The sequence below is a fragment of the Gopherus flavomarginatus genome, chromosome 8, assembly GCF_025201925.1.
Source record: "Gopherus flavomarginatus isolate rGopFla2 chromosome 8, rGopFla2.mat.asm, whole genome shotgun sequence".
Classification (NCBI taxonomy): Eukaryota; Metazoa; Chordata; order Testudines; family Testudinidae; genus Gopherus; species Gopherus flavomarginatus.
The window spans coordinates 98,045,565-98,067,384 of NC_066624.1; positions in this window are offsets into that span (position 1 = coordinate 98,045,565).

Consider the following 21,820-nt stretch of genomic DNA (forward strand, 5'->3'; position numbering starts at 1 on the left):
CCAGTTGTGCTTGGGATGGGGTTTTACTCTAGACTGGAAAAACAAATAGAAAACATACTGCAATGAACTCACTACACTTCTCTGGCAGGAGGATGGAGGAGTTGGCCTAATAGGTCTTTTCCATTTCCAGCTACTATAATTCTCCAAGTAGGTCTCTACTGGCCTTTACCATTCTTTAGTATTATCCTATGCCAGGAATGGTGATGCTATCCTGACTCCCGATGTAGTTCCTTTACATGGGTGATGGTTCCGATTGGTCCCATTCTGTGAGCTACATTTTTATCATCTCACTGTGTTCCATCTCATGTCATGTCTCTGAGCACATCATCTCATAGTTGCTGCCACTGTCAGATCAGTCTATCTGTCTCCAGTCTATCTGACCCACTGCCTTGCCTTGCTCTTTTCCTTTCTGCTTGAGAATCGAGTGGTGGGGGGTTGAAATGTGGATAAGCTGTTCCCTTCTTTCCTGCAATAAAGGCTCAGGTGCTGATGAAACAAAATGCTGCACTCTCACTGCAATGCCACAGAGCCTGTTAAATTGCAGTTTGTGACAATCTGTGCTCATGGCGTTTGAGTATTTTTTTAAAGATTCATTCAAGTTCTTTAGCTTAAAGCTAACATTAATGCTTTGACACTAACACTTCATGGGATGTTCTGTCCGTTCAAAAATGCTTTCACTGCTTCAGGTTTTTAAAGGATTATGCAGAAAATCTAGTGCCACAGCAACAGGATCTAGAAATGCTGTTTGGCAGTGACCTAATTTCTTCCTCCCTTAGGGTATATCTCTGGCCTTACTTGGAGGAGCTATGATGGGAAAGGGGGCAGCAGAGTGATTCCAGTGCAGAGCAGGATGACTCTGGTCAGACAGCTGCAGAGTGGTGGAGTAAACACTAACATTGCTTTGGAATGGCCCAGTTTGTGCCCTGGATTAGCATGTGCTGCAGATTGCAGTGTATAGGCCTGGTCATGTCCTCCTTACCCAGCAGTGCAATGGTCGACTTTCCCTCCAATGTGCAGTCTTGTGTACTTGCTCTACTGCTGCATGATGAAGAGACTCTGTGTCTTCTTCCCTCAATAGGGCACTGTCATAAACAGATAGCTAAGGGTTAATGTCTTTTTCACCTGAAGCACCTGACCAGAGGACCAATCAGGAAACCGGATTTTTTCAACTTTGGGTGGAGGGAATTGAGTGTCTGAGTCTTTTGTCTTTTGTCTGCCTGCCTGCTTTCTCTGAGCTTTGGAGAAGTAGTTCTACTTTCTAGTCTTCTGTTTCTAAGTGTAAGGACAAAGAGATCAGATAGTAAGTTCTATGGTTTTTTTCCTTTGGTATTTGCATGAATATAAGTGCTGGAGTGCTTTAATTTGTATTCTTTTTGAATAAGGCTGTTTATTCAATATTCTTTTAAGCAATCGACCCTGTATTGTATCATCTAATACAGAGAGAACATTTGTATTTTTTCTTTCTTTTTATATAAAGCTTTCTTTTAAGACCTGTTGGAGTTTTTCTTTACTTCAGGGAAATTGAGTCTGTACTCACAGGGAATTGGTGGGAGGAAGAAATCAGGGGAGATCTGTGTGTGGGTTGGATTTGCTAGCCTGATTTTGCATTCCCTCTGGGGGAATAGGAAAGTTCTTTTTGTTTCCAGGATTGGGAACAGAGAGGGGGATCACTCTGTGTAGTTTCACAGAGCTTGTGTCTGTGTATCTCTCCAGGAGCACCTGGAGGGGGGAAGGGAAAAAGGATTATTTCCCTTTGTTGTGAGACTCAAGGGATTTGGGTCTTGGGGTCCCCAGGGAAGGTTTTTCAGGGGGACCAGAGTGCCCCAAAACACTCTAATTTTTTGGGTGGTGGCAGCAAGTACCAGGTCCAAGCTGGTAGCTAAGCTTGGAGGTTTTCATGCTAACCCCCATATTTTGAACGCTAAGGTCCAGATCTGGGACTAAGGTTATAACAGGCACACACACTGGACAGGGCAGGATTGGCTAATGAAAGATCAGCTGTATCTCCCAGTTGCTATGCAGGGAGGTGGTTTGTGATTGCACCACTGTTTGAGTGCCCCACATAAACACGCTTGCGTGTTCTTTCCACTGTGTAATAACTGGGGTGAGGATAGGAACAGAACCTGCTCTAGAACAAAGTTAAAAATGCAGTCAGTTCAGAATCCACTATAGAGAGATTAATTTGGATTTTTGTACTTTGCCTCATCGTGACTCCTTAATCCAGCATATATTCCAAGGGAATAATGCCATTAGAAGATTAATGCCACAAATTGATTTGAAAAAAGGATTTGCAAACATTGAAATCCTATATTCCATGTACTTAATCATTGAGTATCATTATGGGGATTTTCTCTTCAGTTTAGTAATGCCTCTTCTAACATAAATCCACCCTCCTAATTATTTATTTCATGCACCAATTTTAAAAAATACATTTAGTTAAAATAACACAGAACATAAGTATAGTGGGCCAAATTCACCTCTATTCTTATTCCAGTCCCTTCAATGGAGTTCCACAGGGATGAATTTGGCCCAAAGTCTATAAAGAATTTAAGGGACTTATATATTTAATAACCAAGAATTTAAAAAAAGTTATTTTGAACTCAGACTATAGCATTTAATGGCGATGGAGTTCTTTTTCTAATGTGGGCAACTTCTTAAGACAGAGATCCTGCCTTGTAGCTTGCTCCTACATCTATTGAAGTCAATATAGCAAAGCTCCCATTAACTTCAGTGGTGCTGGATCAGAAATCATCACCTCACCTTAGCAAACAACATCCCAAAACTGGTCCCACACCGTACTTACAGCAATTTCAGGTCCTGGTTGTATTAAAATGTTATGCTACAACACTGTTACAGAGACTGGATGAAAATAAACTTGTTTTAATGTGATTATTATGGCTGCCAATTCTTCTCTCCACTTAATTTGTATATCTGCTATTTTATTTCATTTTCCTGGGACAATCTCATTGTCTGCAGCCTTCACTGCTATAACCTCTTCATGCATCTTCCCAATTTGGTTCAAATTTGCGTGTTGGTGTCATCCACTAATCTGTTGCTGGCTGCATTTAAACCGAGGGAACTCCTGCCAAAGACAGATGTGCATCAACTGTGCAAAGTCAGCCAAAAAGTCTTTGGAAACCCAGATAAGTACTCTGGATTAGGCTAGTTAGCAGGAAATGTCATTACTTGAAGATGGGTGCAGAGGAAGCAGCTCCATTGACCCTCACTGGTGTATCTCCATTGATTTCAGTGTGCATACATGAGGACTGAATTCAGCTGAAAGTTTTTGGAGTTTGGCCTTTAGCTGATTTTGCTAGACAATCTGTTTTCTTGGGTGGCTGTTTAAATCAGGTTTCATTGTGTTATGAAAACTTAAACCAACACCTTATTCTAATATTTATCTAATGTCTTAGAATGACCAGCAAAAGAGTCTTTGAAGTTATACTGATTGTATTACAGAGAACATATCAAACACTCCCACAAACATGTATGCATAGGAGTAATTTTGCACAAGTAATCCCATTGAACTCAATGAGACTACTCATGCATACAAGGGTTGCAGGAATAGGGCTTCAGATTTAAACTTTTCACAGTGTTTTTTACATTTCAAAAATACCATTCAAAATGTTCTTTGCTAGAGTTTTTGTAATGTTTTGAAATAACTGTGCTGGTATCCTCAATATTTTTCTCCTGTAGAAGGTGACTGAGATGTTAATACTTACAAACTGAACTTTTTCTTCAGTCCTGCCCATGACCTTCAAACTGTCTCAGTTAGGACACTGTAGTGGTTTCCTAAGAGTATGAATTCATTAGAGTGCTTATCTGGTTCTCCCAAAAGTTCACTGTAGCAATAAGGGTGCCAGGCATGCATTCTCATATACGTGACACAGGGGCCTTCCCAAAAGTATGCATTTGTAAGATTGGGACTAAAATTCATTCAATTTAAGTATTTTTTAAAAAGAACTGACCTTTTTGCTAAATTCCATTCCCAAGAATTCCATTGAGAATGTGCTTTGATTTCATAATAGAAAAAAAGTGTGATTGATCATACGAAATGTACCTTTATATTATCATATTTGTGTTCTTAGTGCTTTGATATTAATTATTTTGAAAAATTGCAGGGCTAGAAAAATACATTTACAATTTTTTTATACTGTATTACCATTTCCCAGTTTGTCAGTAGTTTTTCAGTGCAGGAAAAAAATTTTTGGTTGAATTTATGCCAGGAGTAATCCCCTTTCAGTTAATCATTTACATGAATGGGTAATCTGCTGAGTTCATGCAAGGCTTGTAAACTATATTAATTACTAGAAACCTAATTAGAAATCAAGAGAGTCAAAGGATCAGTATTTCTTCCATACGATACCATCTGGTACAACAGATCGGATCCTACAGGCCTCACTTCAGGAAAACTCTCCATTAAATTATATAGAACTTTAGCCAGAATAAGTATTAATGCATTGAGCATGTTTGTATTTGGTGATAAGCAATTCATTCTAAAGTACTTTTGATAGTCATCCTAAATAATGATGTCAGACTGTGTATTTCACTGCGTAGATGGGGAGGAGGGCAAGTCTTCTAAAAACTGACAAGTCTGAATTCATTGATATGCCATAATTTTAAACCCATGATTTTCTACCCTTTTGATTTAATGAGCTGTGACACAATCTCCTTTAAAAATATAGATTTGGGCTAGAAATCTGGAGCCCCCATTTTAAATTGTAATACAAGTCAGACTAGATGATCTAATGTTCCCTCATGGCCTTAATATCTATGACTCTATGAACTGCTAAAAGAAAGGAAAGGAACTTTTAAGGTCACTGCTCGGTGCTCAACCTCTGACCTTTCTATCTGGGAGCAGTCATGGACAGGTTCAGAGGCTTCTAGGTAAGGTTTTCCAGTTTTGTCTTTGGGTGGCTCCCGTTCTTTGTTGCTAACTAGAACAAGTCACATTTCCATTGAGACTGAGGCAGTTGTGTCATCAGACTATAATCTGCCACGTCGCTCCAAAAGCTCTTTCAGTTGCTTTTGTAAACTTAGTAGATCTGCTTGCAGTATAACATGCATGCTGTGTGTCAGTGAAAGTCCAATATATATTCACTGCAAATTTCAACATACATACAAATGCAGAGACACAATCTTCCAAAGAGCTCCACTGAGATCATTGGGAGACTAGGGTATCTGTCCTCTTTTCACAATTAACCAGCTATGAGTCTGATGGTGATTCTGGAAGAATTTTTGAACGTCCACCATGTGCTCTAGGACTCCAGTAGGTGTTAGTACTTTCTCAATAAGGTTTGTGTTGAACATTGATGTGTCAGATGCTTAGGATGACTGTGTCACAACCTGGCCCAGTCTGACTAGAGACAGTCACCAGTCTGTTGCAAGTGGACCCAGTTGCAGTGCCCCAAATGCTTCTAAGGCAACTGGGTCAGAGACTGGGTAGGGTCTAGTCACTGTTCCTAACTCTGGGATTCTAGGGAACACTTCCCTGGCTCAAACCTTCCTTGAGACATGAGATTCCATAGTCCAGTCATCCTCGCTCCCAAAAACAGGGCCTCACACCTCTCAAACCCTTTAGGGTATGTCTACACTGCAATTAAAAACCTGTGGCTGGCCTATACAGCTGAACTGGGCTTGTGGGGCTCAGGCTAAGGGACTGTTTAACTGAAGTGTAGATGTTTGGGCTTGTGCTGGAGCATGGGTTCTAGGACCCTGCGAAGGAGGAAGTATGAGGGAAGAGGTTTTTTGGTATGGCCAAGCTGAGAAGCTGCAAAACCTGCAGCTATAGTGACACTCCTGTTAGAAAATCCATTTTTCCATGGGATTGGGCTAGTAATTCAGAGACAATCAAAATTAATGTCTCTAGACTGCTCAATGATGGCTTCTCAGTGGTAGATCTTCAATGAGGTGTCAGGCAGGGTAGCTGTCTGGAGCACATCATAATAGACTTGCCTTGGGCAAGGTTAGACATGTGCTCTGCACATAGCTCAAAAATGGGAAGTTATGATTAGGGTGACCAGATGTCCTGATTTTATAGGGATAGTCCTGATTTTTGGGTCTTTTTCTTATATAGGTTCCTATTACCTCCCACCCCCGTCCCGATTTTTCACACTTGGTGTCTGGTCATCCTAGTTACGATTCAAAGTGGAATTCACAATTGGACGTATTTCACTCTGCTGCAGATTGCACGCAAGAAGTTCATTCTTCTTTTTCATTTTGTTTATGTTGTCTTGAACAAATGGCAAAAAGCTTCTTGTCACTTTCTTCTCTGCATTCGTGGATGGCACCTTCAGCAACTCAGACACAACGTTCTCTTCTCAGAAGCAGTATTAGTGATATTAAGTAGGAATGTTTGCCCACTGGTATGGATGCTTGCAGACTTTATCAGGCCATCTCTCATGTTTCATCAACCATCTTGCACTAATATCAATAACAATTCTTTTAGTCTTCTCTTTAATTTTTCCAGTTCCTTCATGTTCAGCCTCATACGTGCACGTTTAAATCTGTCTTGAGGAGTCAGATATGACTCCTTAAAACAAATAACTGGACTGTAGAAGGTGTGTTCCCCTCCTGCCTTTTCACATCATTTGAACTAGCTTGGACTCTACTGGTTGTGTATCCACTGTGCCATTTATTTGAGTTCCCTCCACCAACTCTTACAGTCTCATGCAATAATACTATTGTGCTTTAGACCCTTCCCTCAGGAGCTGAGAGGAGCAGAGGTCCCCCTTCCCTGAGGCCTCTGTGAGACTGGGTTCAGCTAGCACTAGTGTTAGCTACACCTACCCACTGGCTGCACTTCCCACCTGTGTCTCTTTATCAATCTTGAGCTGATGGACTAATTAGCTCATGCGGCCTACCAGCCTGATTAGCTAATTATCTTTAATTACCTCAATCAGCTTTCTTGGAGAGGGAGGAGGGAGGGAAATACTAATTGGTGTCAGAGTGATCAGAGTGCAGTGAGTTTACAGGTTAACATGGACTCTTAGCGCCATTTGACCTCTTTGACGGAAAGAAGCTGGATTAAGGAAACAGACTTCTTTACACAAATTCTAATTATTGAAATTCTATCAGCTTTTCCATACTATCTTATGATTTATGAAAAGTCTTAACTGATCTTTAGCTTTAAACTCTCTTTTCTGTGGTTTATTAGGCTAAAAACCTAGAGTCTGTTCTGGAACTAGATAATTAGACATATTCCACTTGGCATTTATGCTTGAGAATTTAAACTGCAATTTTTGTGCCTTGCCTTGTTGTATCTTCATGGCTCACTCTTATCTCTACAATGGGGCCAAACTTAAGCATAACATCAGAACAGCCCTGAACTTCGGGAAAATCTGAACTCCAATACAAATCTAGTTCTGAACTTAAAGGATAAGGCCCATTTCTAAATACAGTATGTATTTTAAATTTTCCTCTGCCCTGTTTCATTCTCTCTTTTTCTAGGCGTGTGGTTATCCTGGAAGGATAGCAACTCCAGAAAAAGCAACAGGGCATACTACACTAACCTAATAGACACAAAGCACAAAAACTGCATTGACTTCCATATGCAATATACAAGAGTATCCTTAATGAGGCATGATCTTTGCATGTTTCTTGTACATATAGCCAGAAACACCCTGTGTAGTACATGTAGTTCATGTCTGCACTACAATGGCATAGTGTAGACATACCCAGAGTTGTTAATTTTTAGTCTCTTCTACAAGCTTCTCCAAGGCAGCTTTTCATGGCTGGAAGCGCTGTACTGCTTTTTTATCTGAGCTATCCGCAAATCCAATTTCACACTGAATGAATTCACTGAATCTGTGTAACATAATTTTTTTTGTCCTGATGCTTTTAATTGACTGTCAACTTTTTAGCAATGTCAATCAGAAATGCAAAGTCCAGCTACTCCTCCTGTGATGCACACCAGAAATACCCAGAGTTGAGAGTCACCTCAACACCACCTGCCCCTAGTGTAAGGAAATCTTGTCTGTGCATCTAGTGGATCAGCTCCCTGAAACACCAGCCTCTGGCAGCACAGGCACTGCCTTCCAGGTCTTTGCAACATGCCTCATTTTCTCTGTACAGGTTAGCAAGAAACATATGCCAATCCCTGAATCCTCAGAAACCTTTAGTATATAAAGGTTCTGAGGATTCTTAGCAGAACCTATATATTAATTACTGTGGTGTTAAGCAAAGTGGTGAACCTGAATTCAATCCTACAGCTGGTGTATTCTGTTCCTCTGGCAACACGCTTTCTAGAGAGTAAACTTAGCTGACAAGTTACGCTCCTGTCTGAAGATGTTTATCTCACCCAAAGTTCTCTCCAGCATTTTCAACTAAGCCTAGACAAGATCCCTCTTTCATTAAGCAAACTCACTTTCCATTTACTTCCTAGGTGAAAGATGACAGGGTGTCTCCTTTGTGCCCCAAATATACTACAGCAAACCTTGATGTGCAGCTCAAGATAGGGTTCACCACCCCACACGCTCCATGATGTTTACTTCTTCATGTTACCTTTTTCTCTTGGAAGTTTTCACAATTCTTCAGCAGCATTCAGTTCAGACTGGAGATAGGAGATCCATTGTGAACCATGTAAAACTTAATTTACATGTAAACAGGCAGATAGATAAACATTTCTTGTCTGACAGAAAACCTGTTTTTCATCTTTCCTGGTACCCAGACCATAGACACAGACCTTTAAGAACATAATTTTCAGTGTATATGCATGACTTCTTACACAACATCCATATATGCATTTCACAATGATATTGATGACCAATGTGACACCATCTTTTAGTTGAGACCTGACATTTCACTCTTTGGTGAACTAAAATGTACATACCAGACCCAGGCGATCCCTATGCACCGCTTCGCCAGTTAGCATCAAGAGGTTCTCAGGCCACAACTCCTTGTTGGCAAGATCATGTTTCTCCATTTCTTGATTCTATGATCTCAGTTAAAAGACTGAAAAACCTTTGCTAAACTCTACCTTGGCCCAACAATCTCATATGAGGGAGACCTGGCTTAAAAGGACTTGATGAAACATATTACTCATCATAATGTGCTGGCTGATAACTAGGGCAGTGATCATTTAGAAAATCAGTGTCCGGTCTGCAGCTTGTGATAAAACCTGTTTGGATCCAGTTAAAGCTGATGCTGCATCTGCTTACACAAACCAGCTCCATCGCTACTTTGTTGTAAATAACATACTTCTTGAACTTTTAATAACTTCCCCTCTTGTTTACTTCTTCACAGGTGGCTTTGTCCAATATCTCCCTTTACACTGCTATTTTCAAACACAAATATCACCAGCTGAGTCATGTCAATCATATCCATTGTTTCTGACAAATTGGAGAAGACTGCTCTGCCTCATTCTATTTTCCCACTGTTGTCAAACCTATTGTGACAACAGTTTTCATTCATCTCGCCTTGTCTCTGTATTTGCAGCCGGTTGCACACCACCAGCTGAATTGATAATTCTTTGCCTATTTCTAAATTCTTTAAATGGAAGCTGATCTATTTAATCCATTGTTTCTTTCACCAGTGCACCATCATTGACAACCTGGTACATTTTGCAGATACATGAGCATGTCTGAAACTTAAGACATACCGGGGCAGCCTTCTCTTTTGTAATGGCTTCAGAAAGACACTCTCCTGGGTTGTCAAGGCATCTTAAAGATAACTTACTTACATTTTTGAAGACTGCTATTTTGTTTTGATAGTCCTCTTCAAATTTCTTATGATACATAATCAAGTGACCCCCCCCAAATTATCCTCTTAGATAATGGTGACACTGACATATGTGGGAGCTTACATAGAGCAGTACTGCTCATTCCATGATCTCTGCATCAGCCTTTAAATAGTTAAACAACAAACACTGAGAATTTGGCTGTCTGTGCAATTAAACGAGCAAAGGAACATAAAAGGTAACTGCTTGTTTGCAGCATTTTAAACAAAGGCCGTAGCCTGCCCTTGGAGTTCTGGGTTAGTATTCAAGCACTCAGTTCCTATACTAACCTCACCCAGTACTCTCCCAAACAGGTGCAAGTAAGCCTTCTTAACTGGTTTACTGGCCCCTGATTGGTCAGTGTCTCCTTCTGGCCCTTCTAGTCCCCTGGAGAACTAAGTCTTGTTGGTGGCTTGGCCTGAGAGAGTTTTCCTTAAGCAGGGAGGTGTCAGGGCACTGATGCCTCCAACAGGTGGCAAAGATGGACTGATAGACTCAGTCACAACATGACGTAAGAGGAGATTTCTTTCCCCCCACGTCCAGCTCATGATTACATTTGGTTCCGTTAACCATAAATTCCCCTGCATTTCTTTGCTCCCTTCCACATTTCATCCCTTGGGTCTCTCTCTTCTCTCCTTGCTGCTCTCCCCACTTCCCCTCCAATGAAGATGTACAATAGGAGTAGTACTAGAAGCATAAAGAGATGTGACGACCACTGCATGATTCAGAACTCTGTGCTTCAGGGCTGGTAAAATCCAGCCACGACCAACTAAACCTACTACTGATAGATGTGCTTAGTGACTCCCAGGGCCGGCTTTAGGCCTATTCTACCAATTCCCCCGAATTGGGCCCCGCGCCTAAGTGGGCCCCGCACCCAGTGAGACTCCCTTTCCTGGCTAGAGGTGCCTTTTTAATTTTTATTCACCTGGCGGCACTCCGGGTCTTCGGCAGTGGGTACTTCGCTTGCTCTGGGTCTTCAGCGGCACTTAGGCGATGGGTCCTTCAGTGCTGCCGAAGACCTGGAGCGAGTGAAGGACCCAACACAGAAGAGCCACTGAAGACTCAGAGCACCGTCCGGTGAGTACAAGCCCCATGTGTTTTTTTACATGTGTTTTTTGGGGTTTTTTAGTTTTCAGTCATCCCTGCTGGGGCCCCGTCGAAACTGTTTGAATTGGGCCCCGCACTTCCTAAAGCCGGCCCTGGTGACTCCTTCAGAAAATGATTCCCTAAAGCATGCATAATCCTGATTCTTCTCAAGAAACCAACTCTGGATGCCACCGATCTTGCAAAGTTACTTCCCTATCTCCAGCCTTCTGTTGCTAGGTAAAATCAAAGAAAAAAGTCATAATTATGTTGCTGATTTTGTTTCAGCCTGAGAGGGTCTTTTTGTCTGTCTGTATTAAACCCTCTTTTTGAAACTTGATTCATGTTTCCCAGCAAACTTTGTGAGAGCCTCTTGATGCAAGACCCTGCTTTTGATCTACTGGGGAAACCAGCCAACTTACCCAATGTTTCCTAGTTTTAGGCTGCGGCCATGCTACTTAAAAATTGCCCAATTAGGAAACATTTTTGCAGATTAATTCAACTAATTACATTTCAGATGTTAAGGTTTTGCATGTGGGTACCTGGCTGGGTGGATGGGAAATCCAGGTGGGAGAAATTATTCTTAAGCATTAGGATGCTTTCTAGCACTGTCAAGGCTTGTATGGATTGAACAACTGTATTAAAAAAAGTTTCTCAGTCTATGCCAGCTGTTGCCTGCTGGGACAATTATGTTTGTGAAATGAGTTGCAAGATCTGATACTGGAAACTGTCAGCAGATTTTGGACCTGTCCTTCATGTTCTCATTCATTGTAAAACTACATGAAATTAATCCAGTAACCATGACAATGTCCACGACAGGGAAAATTTACGTTATGCTAACCCCTAAAAAGCCTCCAAAATTAATGTCATAATACTCTTTAGGAAAAGACATCATTAAAGGTAAATAACCTCTCTTTATTGGTGAAAACTTCTTTCCATGAGCAATGATTAGTGGGAGTGGCTCTGTGTTTTTCCAGGTTTAGCCATTAAGTTAGCAGTTTTTTGGACATTTTACTGTTGCTTCATTTAGATTCTCTCCCTTCCCTGACCATTAATGCAAGTGTGCAGGGGATTAACAGTCACAACAACATTAGCAAGTTTCTCCTTGACTGAGACTGACATTAGAAGAAACAAGTAGATGTCTGACATTTTAAAGTCTGCCCTTTACCATGCATTCACTCTGAAAGGTGTTAATTCACTGACTGAGAATTAAAGAGTAAACTGTCAGCTTGAGCAGTATAACCATCTGATCCCTGTGTTAGTCTCACAATATGCTTAACAGGATTGTCATCCTCTAGTTCCCCCAAATCTAATAGGATACATAATTCTGAGCTATCTGCTTGCCAAATGGCAGAAGTATGTAGCTTTTAAAAATCAATAGGAAAAAAATTGTTATAGATAAGAGCTGAGGCAATTCTGAACCTTCTCTTGGATTTCTTTTGGGAACAGTAAGATTTTAAGTGAATGCACCAAGCATCTTAAAGGCTAACAACAGATTAGCAGGTTAACTGTTGAAATAGGTTTATCAGATCAGCATGGTGCTCTTCTTGTAATTATGTTTTTACAGCCTCTTTAAGACATGGTATAGGAGAAGGGCTTGTGATGTCAGAGTGGGTAGGGCTTAAAAAGAGGGATGAGAGCTAATCAAGATAAATTGAATTTGTATTTAAAGCAAAGTCAGCGTTAGTTAAAACAGTTTTTTGACGTGTTAATCTTCATGTGTTTTAAAAACTGCCAATCATGTGGCTAAGGCAGCTTGAAATGAAGACTGATGGTGAACATACAAACTCTTGGATGTTCATGGTGTTCTCCTTTATCTTGAAACTAAGGTCTTCATAATAGGTGTAAGTATACATGTTAATGGAATAAAAAAATGCTAGTTGTTTTAGCATAATGTGGCAGTATAGTCATGGTTACACAATATCAGGAAATGTTTGATTTTTCAGATGCTGGTATTAAATATCCTCACATCACAACAGAAAAATCATACATCTACTTAGTCTCCTTTATGGCATATTTAAACCACGTTAACTCTAAATACAGTAACTTTAGGAAGAAATAGGCATATATGATATGTAATACAGATGATAAATTATGTGTGTTGGGGCATTGGCTATCTGTTAGAAATATTCTCTTGATATATACTCCTTGCACATGTGGAGGGAAGCTTTAAAATTTTTACAAAATCAAATGGATCAGCTTGAAGATTTTTTCAAAATCTTTCATAAATAGAACATGTCCTGTTTTTCTAGATGGTCCATTGTTGCATACACATTTACTCTTCTAAAAAAATGCTGCCATGCTTAGCAGAAAATCTCAAACAAATACAATAGAAAATTGAATGCCACTTATCTTAACCCAGAGGAACTAAAAATATTTAATGATAAAATATTCCTTAAAATTAACTAGCTGTTAAGCAGCTACAACTTAGTCTTCATGTTAATTTCTCTTATTTGAAGTACAGTAGAAAATCTCAATTATTTGCACTAATGACTGGGAAACACTTTATGGACTATTCAGGCTATTGAACCATAAAATGTGCTTCATTGTTTTATTTTTACAAATGTAGTTTAGGTCGATCTATCTGAGATGTCTCTAGCATGTGTAGCCTCTTGATATCTAATGGGTCCTACTGCTACTATTCTGCAGGATAATCATATTTTGTACATCTTTATACATTGTATTATCTTTTGTAAAAATATTGAAGTCTAAGATGAAACTTCCTTACATACAGCTATTAAAGGGAGTGTGACCACTAAAACTTGAAGAGAGTTAACAGATTTGTAGACTGAGAAAGATTGAGGCTCTACTTTATTGCACTGTAGACTTAATATTTCAAGATCTCTGGAATTTCCTTAGCATTTTGGTGAACATGAACTACATGTTGTCTGTTTTCATGGTGAATAATTTCTCTCAAGACCATGGAAAATCAGGATAGTCTCTTCTCTCCACACTCTGTACAACATACTCGTATCTTCCAGTCACCATCTTATGGAGAGAGCACTGTACTTACTAAAGACAGTGTTGACCCAAGTTACCCATGTATGGGTCTGATCCTGCACAGTACTGAGTTGAAAGCCCTCAGCTTCTGCTGAAGCCACTGAATGTTGGGCTGCTTGGTACCTCTCTGGATCAGGCCTGAAGTCTGAGATTTTATGTAGTAATTTCACTGAATAAAATGTAGTTTGGTTTAAGTCTTGTGGCTATGCATATTAACTCAGAAAATAACACTAGTCGTTGTGGGCTTGGTATTTGATAACAGCAGCTTATATATAATCTAAGGTGATCTCCAAAGTATTTTTTGGGGGGTTGTTCCCTTTTTACTTCATGATACATAAAGAATGCCTGAAAAGTTTTTGGTTTTTTTTGTGTGTGTTTTTTTTTTAATCAGCTTGTTTCATCTTAGACATACAAGAAATGTCAAGTTCAGTTTTCTCTGATTTTGCTGGAGAAGATACGGAAGGTTTTCGGGATGTTTATTGTGATCTCTAATACCTTAATTGAAGGGGGAGAGCATAGAATATTTACCAAAGGCTTTCTTTAGTCACACTGTTAGTTTATCACTGCAGTTAAATAGGTGTATAAAAAAACCCCAAACACCGAACAGTTTTAATCAGGCTGAATAAAAGTCCCTTCCTCTTTCAGCAGCTCAGCTTTTATTCTCTTGGCTCTGGTGATGATATTATCTGCACTTGGATAGGATTTTCAAAGGAATTTAAATCAGATGCCCAAATCCCAGTGAAATTCAATGGGATTTGGGAGCCTAACTCCCTTAGGTTCCAGTCTAGTTCTCCAGTTGTCAAAGAATTTTCCAGCTTATCCAGGACCTATATTTCCAATGTTACAAAACAGACAATATAAAAAACCCAACCTTTTCATGCCAGCTTTATAAATCAAAAAAGTTAAAAGGTCACTAGGCTCCATTTTATTTCCTCTTTGCTGATCCCCATTAATACAGTAGACCATCTACTGCAAAGTCATAGGTCTGAGGCATTTAGTATGATGTATGAAGCCTGATAATTATTATTAATTTTTTTTCACTGTACCACACCTTTATGTTTCTGAATAGTTTGTGTTCAGGAGCAGCTCCTTTATTGGGAGTCCTGGTGGATGCAGAATGCTAGAGAGGATGTATACACAGAGACACAAACGTACTGTGCTCTTATTTAAAATTAACTTCCATTAGAGGTCTGCTTGAGCCTAAGTTTATAGCCCAACCTGGACCTGATCTTTACCACAATGCATCTGATTGTACCCAAGTCCAAGAAGGTCATTTTTCACCCTAACCCCTGCCCACCAAATATGAGTCAGCACCATCACTATCTCTGCTGTGGGGTTGGCATAATGGCTGTGTGCCCCACTCCTGCCAGCCATTGTTCTTTGCTGCGCTGTGGGTGCTACAGCTCAGCACACAGAGAGGCAGAGGCCAGCAGGAGCAGGGCACGCAGTTGCCGTGAGAACCCCATAGACAAGACAAGGCCATCAGAACTGACCAGATCCAAGCCCGAGAGTGTCCAGTGGCTTTCTGTCCTGACCCAAACCCAAAATTTGTAGCAGGTTCCCTCTGGGTTTCAGTTGGGTTGCAGGGCTCTTATCTTGTTTTGTTATTTCCCTTAATCTAAATATGTAATTCAGACTGATACTAGATTATACACTCTTAGGAGCAGGGCTTGTGTCTTCTTACATGTTTGTAAAGTGCCTAGCACAATGGGGCCTCAACTGAAGCCTTTCTTTGCTACCACAAATAAAAATAAATATTAATAGAGCTATGGTTGTGTGAAAGATGGTCCTGTGGTTAAAGCATTACACTGAGACTCAAAACATCTGGGTTGAAGTCCCAGTTCTGCCATGACCTCCTGTGTGACCTTGGCCAAATCACTTAATTTCTCTATACGTCAGTTCCCCATGTGAAAAATGGGAATAATAACTCTTCCTTTCTCCCAGCTTTTGTCTGTCTTATCTATTATATTGTAATATCTTCAGGGCAGGAACTGTATCTTACTAAGTGTTTGTCAGTGTGTAGCACACAGGGGTCACAGCCTGATCTTGGTCATGTCTTTTAGATGCTAGTGTAATACATGTAGCTAAAGGTTGCCTTAGAAGTGTGCAGAATAATTAGCCTGCTCCTACCTCCATTAACTTCAGTGGAAATAAGATCAGTCCTAATAATAACTACTATTAAAATCAGCCACAGCATATGGAAATTAAACTCCATTTACTTCAGTAGGGGCTGCACCCACTAACATCAGGGTTGAATTTGGCTCTAGAATTATTTCTTAAGGCCACTATACCTAAAAGACTAGATGACTGAACTACAGCTTCCAATTTTGGTATTCAGATGGGTCAATAATGGCGTAACATGCTGATATTTTCTACAGTTACACACATTGTAAAAGTATTCAAACTTCATCGGCGACAGACACAGAGTAAATATAGTTATTTTTCTTCCTTGAGGAGGAAAATTTATTCTCAATCCAGTTTTAGGACTAGACTCTAATCTCAGTCTCAGAGCAGTTTGCGCCCACGTATCTGGGATTAGAATTTAGCCCTCTAAATCTAGTCTGTCAATTTGTACCTTACTGCAATCAAAGAAGCATGTTTCATGCTGTTGTCTGATACATCAGCATATTTTTTCTTTATTTGTTAGAACTGCCATTTATTTTGCTAAGCGTGGACTCATGAATCCAGCCCAATTTTGAATTTTAGTAGTTATAAGGCAGTTTTAAGGCAAAAACAATACAGATTTCAGGTTTTACTGTTGGGACTAAATTTGTTTCCTTTTAAACATAATCTAAACTTGTTATAATTGAGGCAACCAAGAAAGCTTTTCTAAAAGAAGAGGCAAAAAATGGCAGGAGAAAAATATACAATATTTACATCAATATTATGTTGAATACTATTCACGAATAAGATGTATTTTAAAAAAAAATTGTTTCCTTTCTCTTTAACTTACTTGAGGATTTTAAAACTACACTTATGTCCTTCAAAAAGAGTAGAGCAGAACCATTGCAATGATATATTGCAAATTACTTTTTAAATGGTAATTCTGTATGCACATGAAGTATGTCAAAGCAGTATTTAAATTAATGAAATCTTAATTTATATAACTATAAAGAAGGATCGTCTTCCAACAAGTACATATTATACATGATATATTGTGATTGTTAGAGTAGGTTTTGCCAAGAGCAGTAGATTGCTTTGAATAAATTGTCTAGATACATATGACTGCTATACACATTTTAACACTGCACATAACATGATTGAATTTGTGAGTGCTTTTAGTTCACGAAGTTTGTGTCTTGCCACCTCTTGCCTAATAATTTGAGACAGAATTAGCACTGGGTGAGTGGTTCTGCCTGCTGCCAAGAAGGGTTTGTTGAGGGTAAGAATCCAAAGCTAGAGATTAACTTGTCTTCATCCATGTAATGTGCTGTACAGCCAGGATTTGTGCAATAGGATCAGAGAAGAGTCAGACATGAATGTAGCACTGGACAGCTGGTGCGTATGCATTTTTTATATGAACCCTGCTTCAAAATTTTGAGCAGCCTTTCAGTTCTCACCAATGTTCTAGCTAATATATGAATCAGAAGTATGCTTTCTGTATTTTGAAAGTGGTTTTGTTTTATGTGGCCGTTTGTAATATGATAGCTGTTAGGAGGCAGAGTGAGCCTTTTAAAAGAAACGTGAATTTGACCCATGATTTAGAGCACAAGCTAATTGCTGTATGGTATGGGTAAGAATTTTCCCAAAGGAAATAGCATTACTGAGCTTGCCATGTACATTGTGTGTTTTTTTACTTCTTTCTGAGGCTAGGTCACTTCTAGTCTTGAAGCAGGCTGAACCTAGACAAACTACTGTTCTCTTTCAGTAAGGCAGTTTCTGTGTTTTCAGGTCAACTGAAACAAAACATTTAAGTTCTAATCTTCCTGCAGAGAGAAACCATATGCAAGATTGTGTCCTGTATTCAAAATGAACATAGGCAATTCACACTAATGATATTCTGAAGTTCAGTATAGAGAATTAGATTTTGAATTTCAAAGACAAGAGCAATTGGGAAATTTTCCAAGTATAATCAAAAGAAAACCTAATGTAAATTACATGGGATTTACTGAGGCACCAGTAAAAAACAAAATGCCTTCATAGAGCCACTAACATGAAAAACTTACATATGAGTGGAATATTCTCTCCGGCTTGTAGATTTTCAAAGCCTGGTGTTTCACTAAAAGCATCAGGCTACAGCCTTTGTGGAGGAAGCCATAGATTTATAAATGCAGCAAAAAGTCCTGCGGCACCTTATAGACTAACAGACATATTGGAGAATGAGCTTTCATGGTGAATACCCAATTTGTCACATGCATCTGATGAAGTGGGTATTCCTCCACGAAAGCTCATGCTCCAATACGTCTGTTAGTCTATAATGTGCCACAGGACTCTTTGTTGCTTTTACGGATCCAGACTAACATGGCTAACCCCTCTGATACTTGACACCACAGATTTATGTTGCTCAATTACATTAGTTAAGACCACAGTGACTTGATATGGACAAAACCTAAGATTCATGTATTGAGTGTATCAACTGATACTAGTTTGGGTCTTGGTATTTGCTGATTTTTATTCAAATGATAACCACATATCTGCAAATATTTCTCATGCTTCATCAGATTAATGGAAGCTGAATTATTTGCTGCCATATTTGGAGAGGACATTTCCAGTGGAAACATCATCAAAAACAAAAAACAAACCAACAACCCAAAACAAAACAAAAAAAAGCAAAACAAAACCCATCCAAGTTTCCCTAACAGGTGCTTCAAGGCAGTATCTGAAATAGCCCTGGCACTAGCTCACAGAACAATTGTGCTATTTGGTAACAACATGTTTGTCAGCAGATTGTAACTTTCTATACAATCCATGACCGTAGTTAACTTGTCAAAATCCAAATAATTTTGCTAATGACATGGAAACCAGTGCTAATGGTCACCTGCTAACTACAGTCACCTTTACCTGGTCTAAACTGAAAAGTTTTTCTGGGCTAGCTATTTTGGTTAGGGATTTTTTATTTTATGAAATAGTTACACCAGTAAAAGTTCTAGTGTGGATACAGTTTATAGTTGATGTGGATGTGCCTTATAGTTATACCAATATAGCTTAGTCCTTTTCCCACACAGGAATAGCTATGCCACAATAATGCACTTTTATACCAATACAGCCATGCCCATGTTAGGGGGTTGTAATGCTTTATTCTGATACAGGTAAAGCAGAACAACTTTCCAGTGCAGACAAATCTCCTGGCAGCTGTTAATATCTTATTAATGTCAGGTTTTTGTATATAGTTTTTCTGGTTTACTAAAAAGGAAAGCAAAAAGACACTTCCTGGTCTCCAAGCTCTGTCCTCACACCCAGCCCTTGCCACTTCATCTCCCACCTCCAAATACCCCACAAGACGAACCCTGAGGAGGTTACGACGAAGCTTCCCCTGTAGGCAGGCTGTTTGGTAATTGCAAAAGTTTAGTGCTTTCCTCTGAAGCATCCAATCTGGCCACTGTTAGATACAGGAAACAAATTAGGTAGACCACTGGTTCAATACAGTATGGCAATTCTACATTCCCTCCCGCTAGTTACCACCTATGCCCTGAGCTATTGTAAAAGTGGTTCAGTTCAGCGCTAAAGAGCTTTAGCACTAAGGCACCTTTGAAAATGCTTTAGCATCTCAGAAGCACTTTGGCAGCTCAGATGCACTTCAGCAAACATCGAGCATCCTAAACCACTTTATGACTCAAGTGCCCTAAAAAAAGTGAATGAAAACACATCTCAAGGTGCATGTTCAAACCCATATCTTGAAAACTTGAAAGATACTAAGCTATTTATCTTCAAATTTGTCTTGATTTTCCTCCTCCACGAGGACTACTGTCATGGTCAGCTTGGTGTCTAGTGTTTCAGCCATTTGTGAGTCATAAGACATTTTTTTTTTTAAAAGTAGGTCACATTTTTTCATGGTGAGAGTAATTCCCTCCCCTGCCACCGTATACCTCAAATGGCTGAATTAATTTAATTCACATTCCTTCAGTAAAATTCACTTTGGGACTGAGACCAACTATGGGAATTGTCAGAAGATGGTAAGGTTTTCTGAGAAATGGGGGCTCGAATGGAATCCCACACTCATTTCGTCTCACTGAAAAGTATTTGTGATTCAAGCATGACTCAACTATGCATATACAATTTATTATAAAATAACTAAGGACATGGTTACTCCCTTGTTTTGGAATTGGTTTGGAATCCACACAAATTCCAAGGATTGATTCCCTGAAAGAATATAGATATCTGATCATGAATTACCCTTTTAAAAATATGATTTTCTGTGGAGAGTTTGTAGATTTTGGAAGCCCATGTTCATTGTCTCTCAAAAATTTCCATAGAAAGTGGGTTCAGTTTACAGTTGAACTGCTTACAGATTGTTTTTTCTTGCTTTCATGCCATCACCAGTGCTAAAGCTTCCTCCCTGGGCAAAATTCTTCCTTCAGTGACACCTGTGCAACCCCACTGTCTTCATGGACTTTGCACAGGTGTAACTGATTGGCCCTATAATTAGATTTTAGTGAAAAATTCTGTTGACGATGACCAGACATGAATAGAATACACCTCACTCAATTTATTGGCTCAGCAGGGATACAAGAATGGCAGAGGGAAGGGGGAATATCAGTAAAAAACACATTTTAATCTATGAAGTTAGCTAGTACAGCATGACTGAATACATGCAAAGGGGTAGATCTAAGTAAGAAGTTGCCAAGACATTTTTCAGAGGAGAATGGCACTTTAATATATCAAAACTTATCACCATATGCCAAAAATAAGTTGGTTAACAAGCCATATAAAATCAGATAAACCAAAGCCCTAAAATGGTTTGGGCCCTGCCTGCTTCAGAAACTATGTCCCTTCTTGTGTGAAAACATGGCGTTTGAGATTAACTGAGGTGCCTCAGATGCCAGCTCCCTGCTTAAATGGGCATGGCTGGTGGCAGAGGATTTTCAGTGAAGGTTCCTTTACTCTGGGGTTTCCTTCCCCCACTTGGTCCAGCAGCACATGACCGAGAGCTATTTCCTTAGCACATTAGCACTGGCTAAATAAATAGTAATAGTGACCTAAATCATAGCTGTAGTTTGACTACCATATTTGGACGGGCAGCTCCAGTGAGGCCAATGGGGCTGTGCATAGAGAGGCAAATTCCATGCCTGCCTAAGGCTTGCAGTTTTTTTTGGGGGGGAGGCAATATCCCCCACACTCTCCCCCCAAACTTTACCCATGGGCCCAATCCTGTTCCAATAGTAGTTATAGCAAAACTCACAGTGAGTTTAATGGGAGCAGGATCCCTGCCTAATATGAGCAATACAGCATGGACTTAACTTGTTTAGCTTTGGGCTTCATTCCCCAAGGCATTGCTGTGAAGATCCTTGAGTTGAGAACTGCTGATTTAGAATGAAGTTGGTACAGTCTTGTGTTCACAGATGAGAGTTCGGTCCGCTGAGTTTTGATTCAGCACTAGTACAAACATTTTCTGTCTTGTTTTGTCTCCCAGTGATAGAGCAGAAAACATCTGATCATTCTGAAGACCCAGACCGTAAAAAACAGCTTGTGGCACTTCAGCAACAAGTAGGCACCTTAGAGTTATTTTTAAGGATAGCTTATTAGAAGTGTAGCCTAAATTTAGTTGTTTTTGTTTTGTTTTTTTCCAAAGAACAGCAACTGTTGTGCTACTGGAGGCTTAGGCTCTGGGACAGATTCTGATCTAATCTAAACTGGTATAATTCTGGGGCACCTTCCTTCACTGAACCTGATGACGATGGACTAAGTTTACCCCATCTCTGTGTGTGTTTCTTTGCTTTATTACCTATGTAAATGTCATGATGTTTTGATTCACTTCAAAAAAAAAATCAAGGGGCTTTTGGAACACACAGGAAAATTAGTGTTGGTTTAAGTTGAAATTTTAAAAGTCTCAAAGATTTGTGTTTTTTTAGCTTTGGAAGGAAA